Source organism: Falco biarmicus, chromosome 5 (genome assembly GCF_023638135.1).
Source record: "Falco biarmicus isolate bFalBia1 chromosome 5, bFalBia1.pri, whole genome shotgun sequence".
Lineage (NCBI taxonomy): Eukaryota > Metazoa > Chordata > Aves > Falconiformes > Falconidae > Falco > Falco biarmicus.
In genome coordinates this window covers 18,745,815-18,764,890 of record NC_079292.1, presented here as the reverse complement: position 1 = coordinate 18,764,890, position 19,076 = coordinate 18,745,815, and the positions used below count along the sequence as shown (strand labels likewise).

Below are 19,076 nucleotides of genomic sequence, written 5' to 3'. Positions count from 1 at the left end.
AAACATAAACCCTGGAAGATCTTAGGAGGACCCGCACAGTGTATCCTCCCAAGGATTTAGTCATATATAACCTTTGTCCTCCTCATTGTCCCTGACTGGGAGGGTCCCATACTGAGTTCATTTGAAGAAGTCACTAAGGAGGAAGTGGAGAGCCCATAACCAAGATGACAACAGCATCCCAAATTCTGCTGCTTCATTGGAGGTCTCAAGTGGAATACATGCTGCAGAGCAGCCTCCTCCTGTTTTGACTGCCTAATACAACACACCGAAATAACGGGCTTGACTGTTATTCTGAGGCCCTGTGAAGATAAGTGATGTACAAAAAAGCTGGCACGTTCCACAGCACTCTCTTTTTCAATAGCTATTATGAGTTTAACCCTGAAGCCCTCAACAGCATAATCTGGCAGAGGAGCAAGGGAAAATGTTTCTGCTGGGATTGAAGGTAGGGCTTTTAGATGGCTACCACATGATGAAACATGACTTACATTTTTAGAATTTGGTCTAGGTGGACGCAGATAAACATCAAACCCACAGGATCAGACTCAGCTTGAAAAGGATTCAGGGCTGTTTAGCACATATTTTTGCTTATTACTTCAATGTTAGAACCATTTGAATGGGCACCAATAATGGTCCAGACAGGAGTTTGGGTTTGGGTAACTGGTTTTTGCTATGGTTTGGGTAACTGAGATAAACAGGAGGTTGTTAGCACTCTCTGTAGGCTAAAACACTTTTACCCTTCTTCATAGTAAGAAAAACCCATTTAAGCAGGCCTTCTGAGGGAGCCATAGCCCAGACAGGGTGGACTGACTCATTCTTCATATTCTTTTTCCACTCCTGTTTGGGCACATCAGAGGCTCTAATACAGAATTACCCGCAAATTAGTTGCATCATTTGGTGTTAACTGGATGCTTATAAGCACCAAGTCCCCCATTTCAGGTCCAGCATCAGTACAGGGCTCCAGGAAGCCCCTTGCCCAGTCCCGGTTTAGCTTTAGATCCCTCCACCTCCTGGGTGCAATGCCATGAAACTAAGGGTTGGAAGTTGAGGAAAAGATAGAGGCGAGGGAGAAATACATAAGAAACTAGAATGAAGTGGTATGTGCATTTCTACTGCTCCTCTACAGTTGTGAAGAAACAAGACAGCAAAAGGTTCTGATTCAAGAGGCTGATATGTGAGGCTGGATAGAAGAGATGAACAGCAATATGCTTCATAAGCACTGTTAACAGAATTTCTGAAAGCTTTTCCAGAAGCAAAGCATGTATTTATGCTTATAAATTTCTTGTTAATCAGTTAGTTGCTACCAACGTGAAAAGCCAGCTTCTACTTTCCATGAGCCATTGGAGACCCTCACACATCACCAACGATGCTTTTATACCTGGTGCTACTGTAGCACTTAAATGCACCAAGTAGGTACCAGGTCTTTTTCTGCTTAGAACTGAGCAGAAATGACAGACAAACCAGCCGGTAACTGACAAAGTTACTGCTGCATTGTATCTTTTCTGACTGTCTGCGTAACATGAGGCTTCCCTGCAATTTGTTTGAACAGCTCCATACTTGCAAAACTCTCCAGGCTCTTAGAAATTGTCAACTGTTAATGAAACAATTGGAGATGGGAGGGAAGGAAGATTAGGAATTATAAAATGACTACATTGACATAAATACAAGGAGGTTTCAGCCCACCACCTGTGTTTCATTTCACCACCTAAGCAATGTCCTGGTTCTTTATTAAAGGTTCAACAAAAGAAGGAAACCGACAGAAAGCAGCTAAACAATTTCCTTACCTTAATAGCTGTTTTGAAGTCTTACAGACATCCTTAAAAAGCAAAACATCCTAGGAATTTCTGAAGTAAAGTTCCATTCATAGGTAATAAGGTAATAGGGCTCACCCAAATTGATTTGCTCCTATTGTGAAAAACATGCAGGACAAGATTTAGATCACCAACTTTGGTGCCAATGATAAACCTGAAGACCAATTAAGAGGTTTGAGATGAATAAATAGAACCCAAATGTTCACTCTCCAGCATAGTGTAACCCTGAACACGGACAGGTTCAGAGGACATTTATATCATATGCCACAAGGTCCTTCAAATTATCTTGATCAGAACAGTTACAGAGGTTCCCACCTAACTCTCATTACAATTCAGACCTTAAAAGTGAGCTTAACTTTCAAAAAATAGGGGAGAAAACCCTTCATACCCTTCTTCTGCTGTTTTTACCAGTTGATAAGTAATAGATTTGATACAGAGAGACAGACATATAGACATACATACAGATAGGTAGGTAGGTAGGTAGGTAGGTAGGTAGGTAGGTAGGTAGATAGATAGATAGATAGGTAGGTAGATAGGTAGGTAGATAGGTAGGTAGATAGATAGATAGATAGATAGATAGATAGATAGATAGATAGATAGATAGATAGATAGATAGATAGATAGATAGATAGATAGATAGATAGATATAGATAGATAGATAGATAGGTAGGTAGGTAGGTAGGTAGGTAGGTAGATAGATAGATAGATAGATAGATAGATAGATAGATAGATAGATAGATAGATAGATAGATAGATAGATAGATAGATAGATAGATAGATAGATTCTTGAGTGCCTATTCATTACTGGGTAGCTAACCACTACCTTACAGAGCCATGTTACTTTATGATCTTCTTCACACCGTCTTGTTCTTGGTGGATAAGTCTAAGCTACATTTCACACTCAGCACCTCTTTGGAGAGCTGAGCATCTCTCCTGGAGGTGACGGCCTCCTACCACTGATAGTACCATGAACATTGGTGCCCAACTTCGGTGCTTTGACTCACCTCACAGGTCCAGGTGAGCCCTCCTACACACTAGGGTGGCTAATTCAGATGGTCAAAGTCTGAATTTTGAATCTGGATCAGACTAACAACTGCATACTGAGGTAACCAGGCACTCCTCATTTATTCTGGATGAATTTCTTACACAGCTTTCTATTTCTTTGATACTGTTTTGTTCACTCTAGACTCCTCTTTGAGCCCTGGATTCCTCTTAGAAGCAATGCATGGCCACGATTAGACATTGTAGGAAAAATCCTCAGGCTAAAAAAAGTTTTTGAAATCCTTGTAATTTCCTTTAAAGTAAACAGCTATGCTTTAATCTGGCATACATCATTAAGGCTTGTGGTGCAATATTTCAGTGTAACGTTCAGGAAGGAAAGGGAAACTATCATGAAAGTCTTTGCAAGTAGCCAAAAAGACTATTTGAGGAAGAAGAAGTCACTGAACAAGTTTTGTGTAAAGGCACATTAGGGTTCATGTGAAAGAGGAGAGAAATGCTGCTGAAACAAAATCTTGAAATTTCCCCTAATTCTTATAAAGACACCACAAGTACTGAAATGTAGGAGTGCATGTGACAACAAAAGCAGTTCCATTCTGACTCTGTGGGTTAAATATGGTTGGTTTTAGTGTGCCATAACAGTGTCTGGTAGAAATTAATGCTATTTGTTCCTATAAAACAAAGGGATTTCCATAACCTTTATCTATAGCTTGTCCCAGTGCTAAATTACCAAACCAGTTAGAAGGGTTTCATTAAATCTAATGGAAACCTTCCTTGTTATAAATTATGATTATCTTTTCTATTTCCTGACCTGAGCATATAATCTTCATCCTCCTCAAAATGCATACTTGCTACTTTTAGGCTATCATGATCACTTCCACACTTTTTCCTTGTTAGTCTTTTTTCCAAACTTAAAAGAAATCTAATATTTTTTTCACTATGAGCATTATTTCTATAAGCTCATTTTTTCCTAATGCTTAATACAACTTGTCTTGCTTTCTTACTTACACCATAACCCCTTTGTATATGCTTTATTAATTAGTAAAGGAAAAATGCATCTATGTTGTCAAAACTATTACAAATAAAATAATTTTTATGGTCATTCTTTCAGGTTGCATATATTACATTTAACAAATACTTCAAAACAATTTTCCTGTGTATTTCCTGTACAAATTAGGGCATAGTGGAGGCCTGTTGCACATTACATTCATCTGGTGTTTACTTACAAAATGGTAAGGTGAATGTATACAACATTTTTGTCTAGATTGCCCCTGACATTTTAAATAAGAAAATGAGTAACAAGGAGAAAGAAGGCATTTCTAGACTTTTGCCTCCATTATGAGCTTCTGCACTTGGCTCTAAGAGGCTTCTCTAAGGAGACGATGGAACCGAGCACTGTCTTGTATGAAACCTCTTGTATTTCAGCAGTGCAATGCTGTCTCTGGGAAGAACTGTCCTTGACTATGTTGACTTGGATATTATCAGGATATTCCTTTCAGGTATGCCTGTTATGACAAATTTGCAACTCTAAGACAGGCATCACATTCAGAAGATATCTGTATATCCACTTTCTTCTTTCCCTTAGTATATATGGAGAACTGAGGCTTTTGACATTCTCCTGCCCCTGGAGCTACGCCTCTAGGTTTTTTCTATGTAATTTCTGTGTACACCCACACAGGCTTAAAACAATTCAGAACTTGGCCTGTAGTAAAACAGATGTTTTTCTATAGTGGATTATAAGTCTGTGTGGTCAGACACACAGTAGCCAACTTCATTTGCCTGTAAAGCTCATTTGTTTTTTTCTGAAAGGTAAAACAATTCTGTCTTATTTTTGTTGTTTTGGTTTGGGTTTTTTCCATTTTGAAAGCTGTGAGTTCTGAACAAATATTTTGTTCACAAACTACAGACTACAGGTCCATGGACCACACAGAAATTATTCCAGAAATGGATTTCATTCTTAGTTATTAATTAGTTATAACCTCTGACATAAAAATGTCCATTCAAAAGTGAGACCTAGATGGATGGCTGGACTATACAATTAATCTAGTAAAGTGAAATTAAATGTGTTATCTTGCATGCAGAATAGGGAAAAAAAAATCACCACACACACAAAGAAGCTCTCGTCAACACAAAGATACATGTAGCTATCATCACAGGGACACTGCCTGTCTCCCGTTGTTCTTGATCACTGTTTCCTTATTTTGTGTTCATGATACAGATTTCCATCAATAAAATTATTTCATCTTATCACTCCTATTCCAGTATGTATGAAATTATCACTAGCTTTGGCCGTTGTCCAATTTTCCGTCAGTTTTCCATACTTTTTTGGAGCCGCTTATGAGATTCACGTGGACCATCTGTCCAGCAGGTCTCAGAGTTTACCAGGATGTCTCCAGAGTGACTGCCACTGACCACTGCTGCAACCTCCAGTAACGAGGCAAATATGTTCACACACTGAGGTCAGGAAAGGCTCCTAACTTCGAGATCTTTACACAGTGCCTTCCTAAAATAAGAAATTGAACTTTGGCTCTTGGAGTCTCTCTGGAATTGATGACATTGTCATTTGTCCAATGGTTTTGAGAAAAACAGTTCATCCTTAGCTTCTGTGGTAAAGAAATCTTTCACCAGACAGTTGCATGGGAGAAGGACACTAATTCTCCCTGGAGAACTGCTGAATTTGAAGCACTGGCAAAAAGCTGGAGGGCTCTGAGGCAAAAGATGTGCTTCCGATGAGAACCATGCTCAGAAGAACCTTTGTGAGAGCAACAGTGAGAGCACTGCAGATAGATAAAAAAAGATGATAGCATTCTTGCTGAAGATTTTTAGCAGAAAAAGATGAGGCCTCTACACTATATGCTGCAAATGTGAGAGGACACTGAACTCTGGAAACACCTATTATTTTTCATTGCCTATGAAAAGGATGGAAGGTGACTGCTCAGATGCAGGCATGTACACTGCAGACATCTGCAGACAGTTTCAACGAATGTAAACAAATAAGTTTTAACATTGTAAAGGCGGTGACAAAATGTAGTTTTATTAAGCATTCACAGTCCTAATGATTTATCAGTAAAGAACACAATATAAAAGTGAACAATCAATTATTATTAATATGCATTCATATCTATTTTTGTTACCTCTACACAAATGTGCACTTTGTGTATATGCTATAGAATATGATATAATCTACAAACATTGTTTTGTTTTCATAGATACAAACTTGTGCAAACAGGACGCTCAAAATGGCATCTTGGGCTACCAAATGTTGATAAAGCAATAGGACCTCTCAGTTTTCTGCATAGTTGTCACATAATTAGAAATACCCCTGGAGAACATGATGAGTATTTCCCAAAGTACACACATGTCAGAGAAATATCCTCTTCTGTCTTTGGATATGTCTAGATATAGTTACAATCATTTAGGTTGGAAAAAAACTTTCGCATCATGGAGTCCAACTGTTAACCTAGCACTGCCAAGTCCACTACTAACCCATATGCCACATCTACACATCTTTTAAAGATCTCCATGGATGGTGACTCAATCACCTTCCTGGGCAGCCTGTTCCAATGCTTGAAAACCTTTCTAGTAAGAATTTTTACCTAATTTCTAAGCTAAACCTCCCCTGGCACAACTTGAGGCCATTTCCTCTTGTCCTATCACTTCTTGCTAGGGAGAAGAGACGGTCACCCACCTTGCTACAACCTCCTCTCAGGTAGTCGTAGATAGCGAGAAGGTCTCCCTTGAGTGTCCTTTCCTCCAGGCTAAACATCCCCAGTTCCCTCAGCCGCTCCTCATCATACTTGTGCTCCAGACCCTTCACCAGCTTCATTGCCCTTCTCTGGACACATTAAAGGTTACATCTTTTCCTCCTACTCTTACAGTTCTCACAGAACTCGACATTTTTACCTTTGGCCGCTGTGATATTGCTGATTAAAAAAAAAAAAAAAAAGAGAGAGAGGAAAAGGACTGTATTGCCTACACTGTAGGCCTCTATTCACAGTGATTTATCATCTGGTTTTCTTTGTTATTTGGTGTTTTCCCAAAAACTCTCCTCAGTCATAGATCTTGGAAGTGGCAAGACATTTTCACAATTTACCCTTACTATATAGGATCATATGTTCCAAGAGGATGACACAGGGAGGATGCTGAGCAGGTGGCTGAATAGCACCTTGACCCAAACTGGTTGCAGATACTGATGCAGTCACAGACCAGAGGCAGACTAATAATTTCAACAGAGTAGCAGGGAGCTCATCATTGCTTGTTCACTTCTGAAGGCAGCACTTTTCCAGATGTTAACCTCAAGCTTTCCCCACAAATCAGGGGAAGAAATTATGAAATAAACTGGTGGGCAAACTACAAAAATAGGCTGCTCTACTTCTTACTTGATAGTGCTTAGGGTTGCAGCAGAAGTGGAAAGGAATGGCTAGATACCTGGACAGCACTGAAAGGACCTCTTTGCTACATAGTCTTTGTGTTCCTGTAGGACACAGGTACTGGCTTCCTCACACACACACATCAGCATAGATAGTACTGTAAAATAAGTAGGATGCTGCAGCCATCTGAAGAGAAGTGCATTCTTGGGAGCGCTTGTCTGCCATTCATTGACTAATTTGCTCTAACAGTCAAAGATATTAATGAAGTCACAAAAGAAATAATGCTGCTACTGACCTTTTGTTTTCTAAACCTATTCCTATGCTAAAGGTACTCTTAATTCAAGGGATTTCAGCAGATGGGTGGAAAGGAGAGATGGCCATAATGAAGGTTAAAAAATACAGGAAGCTAAACCATCTTGGCAGCCAACATCCTGACATAAAGGAGCTAAGCAATACAATAATACCATGTTAGTATTGTATAACATACAGGAGAAACTCCACCAAAGTTTGGATCACACCTGTGATCTAAGTGGTTCTTCCTTCTGTAAGCAAAACTCCCACTTCCCATATTGCACATTTGTGCATGTTGTGGGCATAGAAACCACCTCAGCCTGTTTTCACACTTAACACTGACAGGAAGCACAGGAAGGTGTAATGCACAAGTCTTTTAGAGTCAAGATCCAGAAAGGCTGGGCACGAGACAGCTTGCAAACACTTTGTCCTTTCTATCATATCAACTTCAGAATGTATAGCTCACACCTACAGTAACTGAGAACAATGATCACAGTTCACCTCAAGTCTATTAATAAACTGTCACAGCCTTCAAACCAAACAGGTTGTAAGTAATCTGCCTAGAGTTGTGCCAATTTTCTTTGGCAAGCCAAGTCTACGAATTGTCCAGGGAATGTCATAAACTCAGCAAATTCTTTACCAGCACTGTCCTAACAATTTACAAGCACAGACAAACCAGTTCCAGGACAATTGCCAAGCACTCCTGAATTTACTAATATAGCTGCTGCCTATAAATTCAACAGATAACTGAGGGTAGGGGGCAAATACTGAGTGAGAGTTATTTCTTTCTGTCACATGCCACAAGATAATTCAGGAGAGCCAGTCATCTGGAAAGGCAACCTGCATAAGCTGTATATGTAGGGAATGGTTTACCTACAAAATGGAAATCCAGACAGAATATGGGGTTGAATATATATGTGTGTACATATATATATATATATATATATATATATGAGGAGTTTGATCACAACTGCTGGAGTCCATCCCTGAAGTGTCTGTAGTTCAGTGACTTAAAAACTGAGCAGGTGCAAATGAAACCTAAGACCCAAGCACAGCACCATGCTGAAGCATGAGGTGTGACTGCTCAGCCAGCAGGACCAGGACAGGTATGTGAGTCCCCCTCCATGGAGCTGGAATCACACAGGGCAGTGCATGGCATCCAGCCAGCACTGCAACCCAGACATGACTTTCCATCAGGGTGACTCTGGAGCACCAGAGGGCACATAGATAAATAAAGAGCCTGACAGAGTTCTGTGAAATATCAGCAACACAGCTTGCCAGCTGCACAAGACTTTAAAATAAGGGACGGGCACTCCAGAGACTTCTGAAGGAAATCTCACCCTGCACCACATGAAAGTACTGCCACAACAGATTTAATAATAAATAAGAAAACATAAAATCAATTGCCAGAGCAAACAAATGGGACACTATAATATGGGATAACTCAAGTTATTCCAGAGTGTCTTAAGTAGCTGCAGAATCTTTGTTGAGAAAACTATTCAGATGAGCAAATGGGAAAACATATTCTGTCCAAAGAACTGGCAGATTCTGTTCTGCACTTCAGTTGGCAGCAGACTCAAATAAAGACAACTTTGAGACATGATAAATGCTGGAAAGAGAAGAAATTACGGAGGGAGACATTTGCACAAAGTAGATGCCAATAGAACAAGACCTCAGGAGACTAGAAAGTAATTCTACTTAAAGCTACAACTTTGAGTATAAATCTGGAAGCATATTTAATTCTGGAAATGATCGTGTGGTTTTGAGGAACAAAAACATTGCTCTTGAAGGCATAAACTAATGTGCTGTCTGAAGGTAAAGAGGCATTCCCCATCTCAACGTGTTATTCTATAATTACCAAATGAGGTTCACACCTCCTTTTAGGCAGTTGCAGTTGGACACCATCAAAGACAGAGACCCACTCCCAGCTGTGATCTGTTGTGGAACAACACTTAGTTACTATTGTTATTCACAAAACATCTGGCTAGTCTTGTACGCTCTTCCATTTCCTTTGCCCCTAAGTTCTGGCCTCATTTCCTATGAGACCTGAGTATTCAGAGGTTTACTTTTTTTCCCATCTACTTATTGTATGTGGGTGGAGTTCTTAACATATGTTCTTAGGATCTCCTTTTCCAAATACCTAGGGAGTCTGACCTGTGCTCATTCCTTTCAGGAGAGTAAAAACATGTTGGTTTTGTTTTCCTACCTAAGAACAGAACATTTTTGGGGTGGAGGCCATCCCAGCTCAGGAAGAAATGCTTAGCTTTTAAGTTCCTATTTAATGGGAGTGGGAGCGAAGAAGAATGATATCATTTCCATTTTCCCTTGAATTCTTCCCAGGACAATACATATTTTTCTAGACGAAGTGTCAGCTAGAGCTGTATTAATTGCAACACTGCTTTGTTAGCAGAATGGAAGAATATTAAAAAATCATTAATTCTCACAGTCCCCAATGAGTGAAAATTTCCAGTATTTCCTCCACATGGTGCACAGGTCAGGATGAGGTAGGTCATGCTTCTATCTCACAGTATTTCAGGATACCATCAAGACAGAAAGTACTTTAGGGTATCTTGATTGAAGACATGTGAAAGTTAAGCAGATCTGAACACAGAAGATGACAACACATAGGGCTCACTCAAAGGCTGAAACAATTACAAGCCACAAAGATAACAACAGACAACTTTGCTCCTCTGGAGAAATAACTTTCCTTCCAGAAGTTATACTGAGCAGGTGTGGTGATGCACTTTTCCCCTTCCTCCAGGCTGTTCTACAACCTCAGGAGCCGCCGATCAGCTCTCCGTGCCTTGAGTAATGAGTTGGGCAGTTAAGTATCCCTTGACTGTACCAGTTACTCCTACTCAACTGAGGCAGAGAACAGCACTGTCCGTGCTGGAACTCCTGTGGGCTGGTCAAAGCAGGGATGAAGAATGGAAACAACCAGTTACTTTCCCTGACAGCCCTGGAATGTTCCTGCCAGACCATAGCCCAGGTGGTAACCGTGTAGAATGAGACACTGTTCCTGAAATTTTTGAGAAAATTACCAACTCAGGTCACAGTCAGGATGGAAATTTGCTGATGATTAAGGCCAATTATGTCACGGCCTTATAAACAGCAGTCCCAAAATAAACCCCTTGTGAGCTCTTCTGGACCACAGCGGGCTGCAACCAGCATCTCCCTCTGAGCAGGATGCTGCTCAGAGCTTGCAAACCTCTAAGTCTGTGATACTAGGGGAACCATCGCGGAAAGTCAAGGATGGGGCCTGGGCTGATACCCCTGCTCCTCAAAGCTCAACCCTTTGCCCGCTGAGGAATTCAAAGGCATAAGATGTATTTCACTGAACTCCAGGGAAAGCTTTTAGTAGGTATATACTTTTGCTGTAATATGTATTACAAGCTTGAAGTAGTTAGGTAATGATGTAACTTTGTGATTTAAAACAAATTGATTTGCTGTTAAATTCTTATGAACTGTGAACTCCCTCTCTCTCCCCTTTAGATTGAATCTGTTGTCTAAGTTTCAGACTAGGAATAGATCCAGCTGCACTTAAACTCTGTGAGAATTTACAAAGCAAGAGGGTCTACTCTAAACCTCATGACTCAACAACAGGATCTCCTTTACCCCTTTATACCTTTGATCTTTATAAACTGTTTCCAACTCTATTCTGACTTGATTTCAGCTTGATTTATCTCTCTGCATTTACTCCATGCAGTAAGTAACAGAGTGAACTTTGCCATCAAATCTTGTGTAGTTGCATTTCCACACATTCATATTAAGCCTATTTCACTTAAACTCTTTGGTGGTAATTCTTTAAGCTACCTGACCTAACCACTCCTTTTGCGACAGCAGGAGACAGAGTTTTCCCAGAATAATTTAAATATTATAGACAGGTTTCCCCGGGAAACCTCTCTCTCTCTCTCTCTTCTCTTACCACATTTTGCTGAAATGCTCCATTTTTTAATTATTCAGGTCTAACACAAAGTTGTGGGAAACCCCGGCTGGTCCAAGGGATCGGAATGCAAGCTTAACATTAGCCTTGAAAAGATACCTGTGTATCCTTGAAGAGTCTACGAAAGTCCTGAGAAAAGCTGAGCCAACAAGACAAGGAACTGCCAGATGCACAAGTAGAAGAAGTGTATCAAAGATGTAGCAAAGAAAAGGCCATCATCATGAACTAATGGTCTGTGAGTGAACCAATCATGTATAGACACCTATTCTTGAGAAATATATAAAAAGCCTTGTTAGAACAATAAACAGCCTTTTGGCCTTTTGGTTTTGTGCACAATCCTTTGTGTGTCGTGTCCATCTCAACAGTGACACAAAGTTACAGCAAAATATGGTTTTAAAAATTTAACACCACCATCCTATCTAGGAAACTACCAAAATAAAGGATCTTATTTAGCTTTTATTATGGCCTGGAGTGTCAATGAAAGAACAAATATGCAGCAGATGTTAGCCAGCTTCCATGAGTATGTATTATAAGAATCCACACAGAATAAACAAGATCTCTTCAGATGCATTGCATTACCTCAGCAGCAGAATAATCTTTTCTACAGTCTTTTCTATAGTGTTTATTGCAATACAACAACAGCTTTCATGGAAAAGAAATCTTGTGGACACACACCACACAGCATAGGTCAATGCAGCTGACATTCTGGAAGTCAGTCCAAGTTCTGAAGCTACCTATTTACATCCTCTTCAGCATTCACAAATCAAATTTTACCCAGCCACTACACAGCTGTGTTACAGTGCAGAGTGCTTTTATACTGCTGAAGGGACTGCAGTCACAGGCTGGCTTAGCTGGAACAAACCTGCCAGATAAAAGGGAAGGCCAGTCTGCCGAGAAAAAATCATCTTTTCATCTTTTCCATATTTTCCCTTGCATGTTAGTTTGACACCAAAAGCAAAGGTTAAAAAGTTTGTTATTCAAGGAGTTCTGCAATAAAATCAGAATTGTGTTTGCTTTTACTCTTCGTTCATTTCTGGCTGTGCAAGACATCACGGGACTTGGCAGGTCTTAATACCTGGGTCTACTGGGAATTGGAAATGTTCAGAGTGGGATGTTGACAAAATACTTCCCCATTGTTTCAAGCTTGACTGTTCACCTTGTACTAAAAACTAAATCCTTTTAGCAGAGATAGCAGGCATCACCTATTTTCTTGCTAAGATTCCCCTTTTTCTCTTTTTTTTTTCCTTTATTTTCTCTCCTTCCCTCAGAAATACGAGGTGCACCCCTTGCTGGAGTCAGCAGGAGAGAGTTCACACACTGCAGTGGGAAATACATGTGAATCAGCTCAAAGACCTCAAATCATTTATTCATTACAACACGTCATGTTCCTTTTATGTTTCTTGGGTCAATCATCAATAAGCCAGGAGAAAATTTAAACTCACCATAGCAGAGAGGTCTTTGTTGATCTTTGTAGAAAGGTTAGACCCTGAGATATTTGCTGTCCTCATGTGAGAAACTGGGAGATCAGCAGTGCTCAGTGCAGCTCAGCATTTTCAAATATATCACAGACATCCTGTAAACGTGGTCTGGAGTCAGAGTATTGGTTCAGGAGAGACTGAAGGGTTTGGGCTTCTTTTACAGCTTTGCACTGGATGTTGCTTTTTCACTGGTGAACCGAACCTATATACCAAGTTCCAAACTTTTGGAATGACCAGTTCATAAGCCAAACATAAGTAGCTCAGCCACACATCACAAAATTGGCATAGGTTCAGTGAGAACTCAGCCTATGTGCATCTGAAGTATTGGTAAACTTGCCAACAGTACGTGAGTCTTATCTGGACAGATACTCAGCCAGAAAGCCCCCACCCAGCACTCGATAATCTTTGTTCACATATTGTCACATATTCCATTGCATCAGTATGTGTTGCAAATTTAGAACCAAGGCTAATGAGCGTCCTGAAGCTAGTATGGTTCATGTATCTCAGAGAGCGCTTGAGATTTTCACAAAACCAGAAAGAACCATCGCATATGACAATATTTTGGGAGAAAAATTTCTTTGACAGGATTGAAAATGTAACAACTCTGTATTATTTTAGAAATATTTACTCTTGACATTTATAATGTTATTTTTTTTCCTTCTTCTACTTCATTTTCTTTTCACCTCTGTAAGCTGTAAAAATGAATGACTACACCATTCCTTTCCCCTTTCTTATTTAACTAAATGGCTTTGTAAATGTTACAGTGTCATTACTGTGATACTACTATAGAGCTAAGGGACAAGTTTTCCTTTTTTCTTTTGTTATTTGGTAGTTTCCTAGAGAGAAGATGACAAATGGCAGAGGAGGTACTCAAAAAATCAGATTTTACTCCCTTATATCCAGTGTAGAAAAAAGAAATAGAAAGATTAGGAAGAAATAGAGCAAATAAAAATAAAATAATCTAAATCTTTTAATATTTTGAGAAAAAAAGGCAATATTTTCAATTTAAGTATGCTGTCAATGTATTCTTTGCTTTTGAATTTTTTTCATAGAAATAATATGTTCTTCCCATGAAAAACATGAGTGTTTTTTGGGTTGGTTGGTTGGTTTAGAATGGAAAATTTCAGGAACCTGAAGTTTAAGAGTAATATTGCTTATAAAGGAAACCACAGACCTGAAGACCCCACAATCATATCCTTTTTCAAATGAATATGGTTAACATGGATATTAAATCTGAAAAAGATTCTTCCTTTGTCAAAATGTGGAGATAGTATGAAAAAAAAAAAGCACAAAAAAGTGAAGCATTGATAAACTTAGACATGTTAAGTGTCTAAACTAAACTTAGACAAGTGTCTCAGCTGATATTAACTACATCATTTTTTTCTTACCAATTATCAGCATATTAGTTATTCCTAATTTAATAAGGCTTTTTTACATAGCTTGGAAAGCACAGATGATATTTCACCACAAAAACATCCAGGGTGATATCTAGAACATTTGCAGTTATGTGATCCTTCTGAAATAGCTATGTTTAGAGTTATTTTAATTTCTGAAATATCATGAGGACAGCTCTGTAGATCTGATTTTTTTATTATTATTATTATTATTATTATTTGATTGAAGCAAGAGGATAAACAGCAGGATTCACTGATAAATGGAATCTGAAGTAAACACGAATGATTACAGGCACAAGAACTACAACAAGCTTATCTTTCATATGTCGTAATATTTAAATCACTGTGGAAGTATGTGATGCATCCAGAAAAGGCTTCACAAGGTACATAATAGGAATAATATTAAGGGATTGTTAGATCATACACTTGAGTTGCTTGTCTGTTTCTATGAGGATATGTTTTCGATTGTGCTTGAAAAGACTCAAGTAACTTGTTAACTTTTTCCAGTAGTAAATAGTGCTATTGCCCAAACACTGAATTTCCAGTGTGCTTGCATACTGCTCTGGATCAATTTACTTATCATTAACTTTGGACAGTGCTTATGCTTATGCTATGGGGCAGGGCTGCCTTTCAGACAGTCCTCAGTAAGCCAGAGGCGTGGGCCAACGTGAACCTCGTGAAACTCAAGGGCAAATGCAAACTCCTGCATCTGGAACAGGATAACTCCATGAGGCATTACAGGCTGGGAGCTGAGCAGAGAGAAAGTGGCTTTGCAGAAAAGGACCTGAATGGTGGACAACAAGTTGAGTATGAATTCTGCCTTAAGAATATAGCCATCATGTCAAGGGAATCCCTCCACTGAGCTGTCTTGAGGGCAAATCCAAATAAATGTTTCCAGGTTTTGGCCCACTAATTAAAAAAAAAAAAAAAATTCAACCAGAGATTAGCATGAGCCAATGAAGATTAGGTGGCTGAAGCATATGGGGAAGATGGTGCTGAGTTTGCACAGCCTGGCTAAGGAGAGGATATAACTGTAGTCTTCCATTAAGAAAAAGGGGAGCTGACAGAGCTAAACTCTTCTGAGAAAAGGGGCAACAGTCCCGTGCTCCAGCAAAGGATTTTCTAACCAGAGAAATGGAAAAAAATTTCACGCTGAGCATTCAAGCCTTGGAACAGGCTAACTGGAGAGGTTTTTGGATTTGGATACTTCATAATTCAGCAGTGCAAAGCCATGAGGAACTTTAACTTTGAATTTATCTCTGCTTTGAGCTGAGGGTTGGACTAGAGACCTTTGGAGGTCCCTTCCAACCTAAGTTGTTCTATTATTTTTAGAGAAACCTCAACTAGTTTCACCATAATGTTCAGATATGAAGCTAGTATATGAGTGCCTAAGGCCTCAAGGAGTTTGACATGACACCACAATGCCTCTTTCTTAAGAATCATCTATATTTTAATATAAAATCTTTTCAGTAAAAGACCACTTCCCTGTGTGTCTGAAGAAGGAGGAATTAGGAAAAGATGAGCCATCCTTGCTGGTGAATAATGTATCTCCAGTATCACCTGACTTCTTCTGTCAGTGTATTCTGTTCTGACTCCTCCAGCATAGGTATCTGAAGCATAAAAGGACCTCCACCCCATAACATCTCAAACTCCTCTGCCAATAAACTCAGTGGATCCCACTTTATAATTGTGCACGTTCACAAACAGAACCGCTGCTCATCCAGAACAGAACACAGGAGACCAACCTGTGATCAGCAACCATGAATTTCAATATAATCCCCTGCTGAGAGGACAGACAGTCCAGATGGGAGTTTCCCATTAAGTCACCTTATCTTATAAATATATATGTATATCTAACTGAACAGAGGGTAGTAGCATGGTAAGATCTAAATATGCATCTCTCCATCAGATCAGATTTTTAAAGGTGGTGTGCTCAAAGGAGTGTCTGGATTCCCCAGTAGGAAACTGAGGAAGTCCGAATTTTGACTACCCTTGAGTCAACAAGATCAAGCATGTCACATATGCACACTAGCAGAACAGATGGCAGCAGTACTGCAGGGGAGACCAGAGAACCAGAGAACCTGGAGAGCCTGTTGCCAGCAATGCTGGAAGGTCTGCTTCCATCAGGGAGACAGAATGATGAATAACAGTAGTAGTTCAGTCTCCCGCTGTCACTGCTATGAACATTTACAGTAGTATGAAGCTGGCTTGTTACACCAGTTTGATGATTGTCATATTTGCTTGGTCTGTGTCAGGTATCTCAGTGCCATAGTACAGTTGGTGTTGAGATTGACACATTTTCCCTTTGGCTTGAGATGTATAGATATGATTCTTAAGAGGAGCTAGGTACTTATCTGGACAATTTTTTGGTGGGCTTCATGTCACACTCAAACTTCAACAATTTCACTTTTGCGACTAAGTCACATCTTGGAAGAGGATCATCAGAGTGGCAAGAGGAGATAGCTTGAGCAGCCCTACCATGACCAATCTACTACTCAAAGATTCTCCACCTGTTACACTTTACTGCTAGGCTAGATGGCCAGTTCTGAAGTCAACCTGACCAGCTTCTTCCAGGTCCATCCTACATTCCTGCAAGTGTGAGAGATGAAAAGCTCGCAGAAGGATTAACACCCACCTGGTATATCACCTATAGCAGTCAAGCAATGGGTATGCTTACACAGTACAAGGCAGATGACAATCCAAATGGTAAACATCACCTAGTGAAACACAGCCCTATGTGAAGATAGTACCTCAGATCCACAAACATTTCAGCCCCATGACTGTGGCCAAGTGCCAGAGGTAATAAATCTTGACTCTAACAGCTTTCAAAAGCTCTGGCTTTCTGCCATGCTAATGCAGTTTGCCATGGACCCAAGCTAATACCAGTGCTGACTGGGTGCATGTGAGGAGTCACTGTACCTGGCCTCATTACACTCCTAAAATGTCTGTCATTCAGCAGATATCTCTGCACATCAGTAGCTACAAAAGTCTAGATGGGGTTGGTAGTGTTCAGGGTGTAAGGGAAAGGTTTTTTCCACTAAAATGTTGCCAGCATGCAGTAGAGTAGTGCAGAGCTGTTTTGTTTCTCCTTGTGCATCAGAAGCAATTCAGTAGCCAGCTGAAAGCGCTGAAGGGTTTCCTTTGTTTGTAACAGCCATTGTACTGAAGATTTTTTAGGTTTCCTTTACTTAGGAGCATACTGAAGGAAATGATTGAAAGTTACTAAATTTAGATAATTCTATTCTTACTAAAAACTTCCTCCTTTTTCATCAATGTCATTCCTCCAAATTTTATGAGGGAAAGGGGAAAACATTAGTTACAGTGAAATGTGGAAAAGATTAACAGATCCCAGTCTGAACAGTCTGCAAATGCCAAGACCTAGAGAGAAAATGAGAGAGAAAAACTCAGAAGGTATGAGTTTCCTAAGCTATCCTTCTTTCTTTGACTGGGAAGAGTACACTACTTTGAGAAGAAACTGAAAATGAAAACCTAAGTTAATTGAAAGACTCTATTAACAGAACAACTACATTAATTACGAAACAAAAAAATCCCAAAGCAGTACACCTCTAATATAAGTTCCAAAATTAAAATTTGGAATTTGAATCCAGAATCCCAAGTCCATGACCTCTAAAAGATAATTTGAAAGAACCTTTCAGAAAGTCTCTTAGAACTCTTCTAAGCTACAGAATGCCTTTAGTGTACACTCTATATTATCAGCACCACCTAGAGTGCATCACTAGAAAGAACTCCAATAACATAATACTAATATTCTTTAAAAAGAGTGATTTAATTTCAAAAGAGCATTTTCCAGACTTACTCTCTTTCAAAGACTTCCATATCAAGTATATGTGGCTGATACAACAAAAGACAGACAGGGAAAGACCGTATTTTTCTTATTGCACCTAGAAGAGGTGGCGAAAAAATATCACAAAACATTTGGAATTCAACTGAACCCTGTAAGGCAGTGACTGTTGTTTCTGGCTTAATCATCAGCAGAAACTTCCTCTATCAGAATATAGGTGGTGGTGGTGGTGATGATGATGATGAGGATGATGAGGATGATGAGGATGATGAGGATGACGAAGATGTCCAAATCAGAACAGAATTCTGCTCACTCTCCAGAGAAATAGAAACAGATTGCTGCATTTTTTCAGTATACTCTTTAGTTAAGAGTTTGGAGGTAGAAGTGAGAAATAAAATAGATATTGTTAAGAGACATTGCATATTTAGAAAGTAATTGGTTTTACCTTTATTTCTATACACATTCTGTTTACAGCCTGCTTGTTTCAGACACCTACTTATTTAAAGCCAATTCCTGTATGTAGTCGTAATAGCAACAGAGAATGTTACAGGATGCACACTTGATTTTCTCCTGCTTTCACTCTAGGTAAAAATTATGTAAAGCTTTCATCTTGATTTCTTTACACATTTTCTTCCAGTATAACTGAATAGGACCTTGTTTACCATTACACTAAAAATTAAATGCAAAATTAATAAACTAGTATAAGCCTGGAACAACTCAGTAGTGAATTGGGCCCTTAACCTGGAGCTGATGTTCATTGCCATGATTTGTGATTTTATCAGTTAACTCGTAAATTCTGTTAGTGTTCAGAAACGCTGACTTACTTTTCAAATCCGCTGAAATTCATAGGAGGACTGTACTTGCCTCGGGTTCTGATAAACAGACCCTTGGCACTGATACCACACCTCTGAAGCTGCTTATTTTCATTTGAAAAAAAAAAAAACCAACAGTTGTTTATGGTTGCATAACGATCTTATTACAGCCTATTTTA

At 39.4% G+C, this 19,076-nt stretch overlaps 1 long non-coding RNA gene across 1 annotated transcript in view; it reads right to left on the bottom strand.

Annotated features, from left to right (window-relative positions):
* Positions 1-13,190, bottom strand: part of LOC130149757 (uncharacterized) — a 30,322-nt gene extending 17,132 nt beyond the window's left edge. The window contains exon 1 of the long non-coding RNA XR_008822006.1: positions 12,854-13,190. This is a non-coding gene — a long non-coding RNA (uncharacterized LOC130149757). The remainder of the gene's footprint in view (positions 1-12,853) is intronic.
* Positions 13,191-19,076: the final 5,886 nt, after the last annotated feature.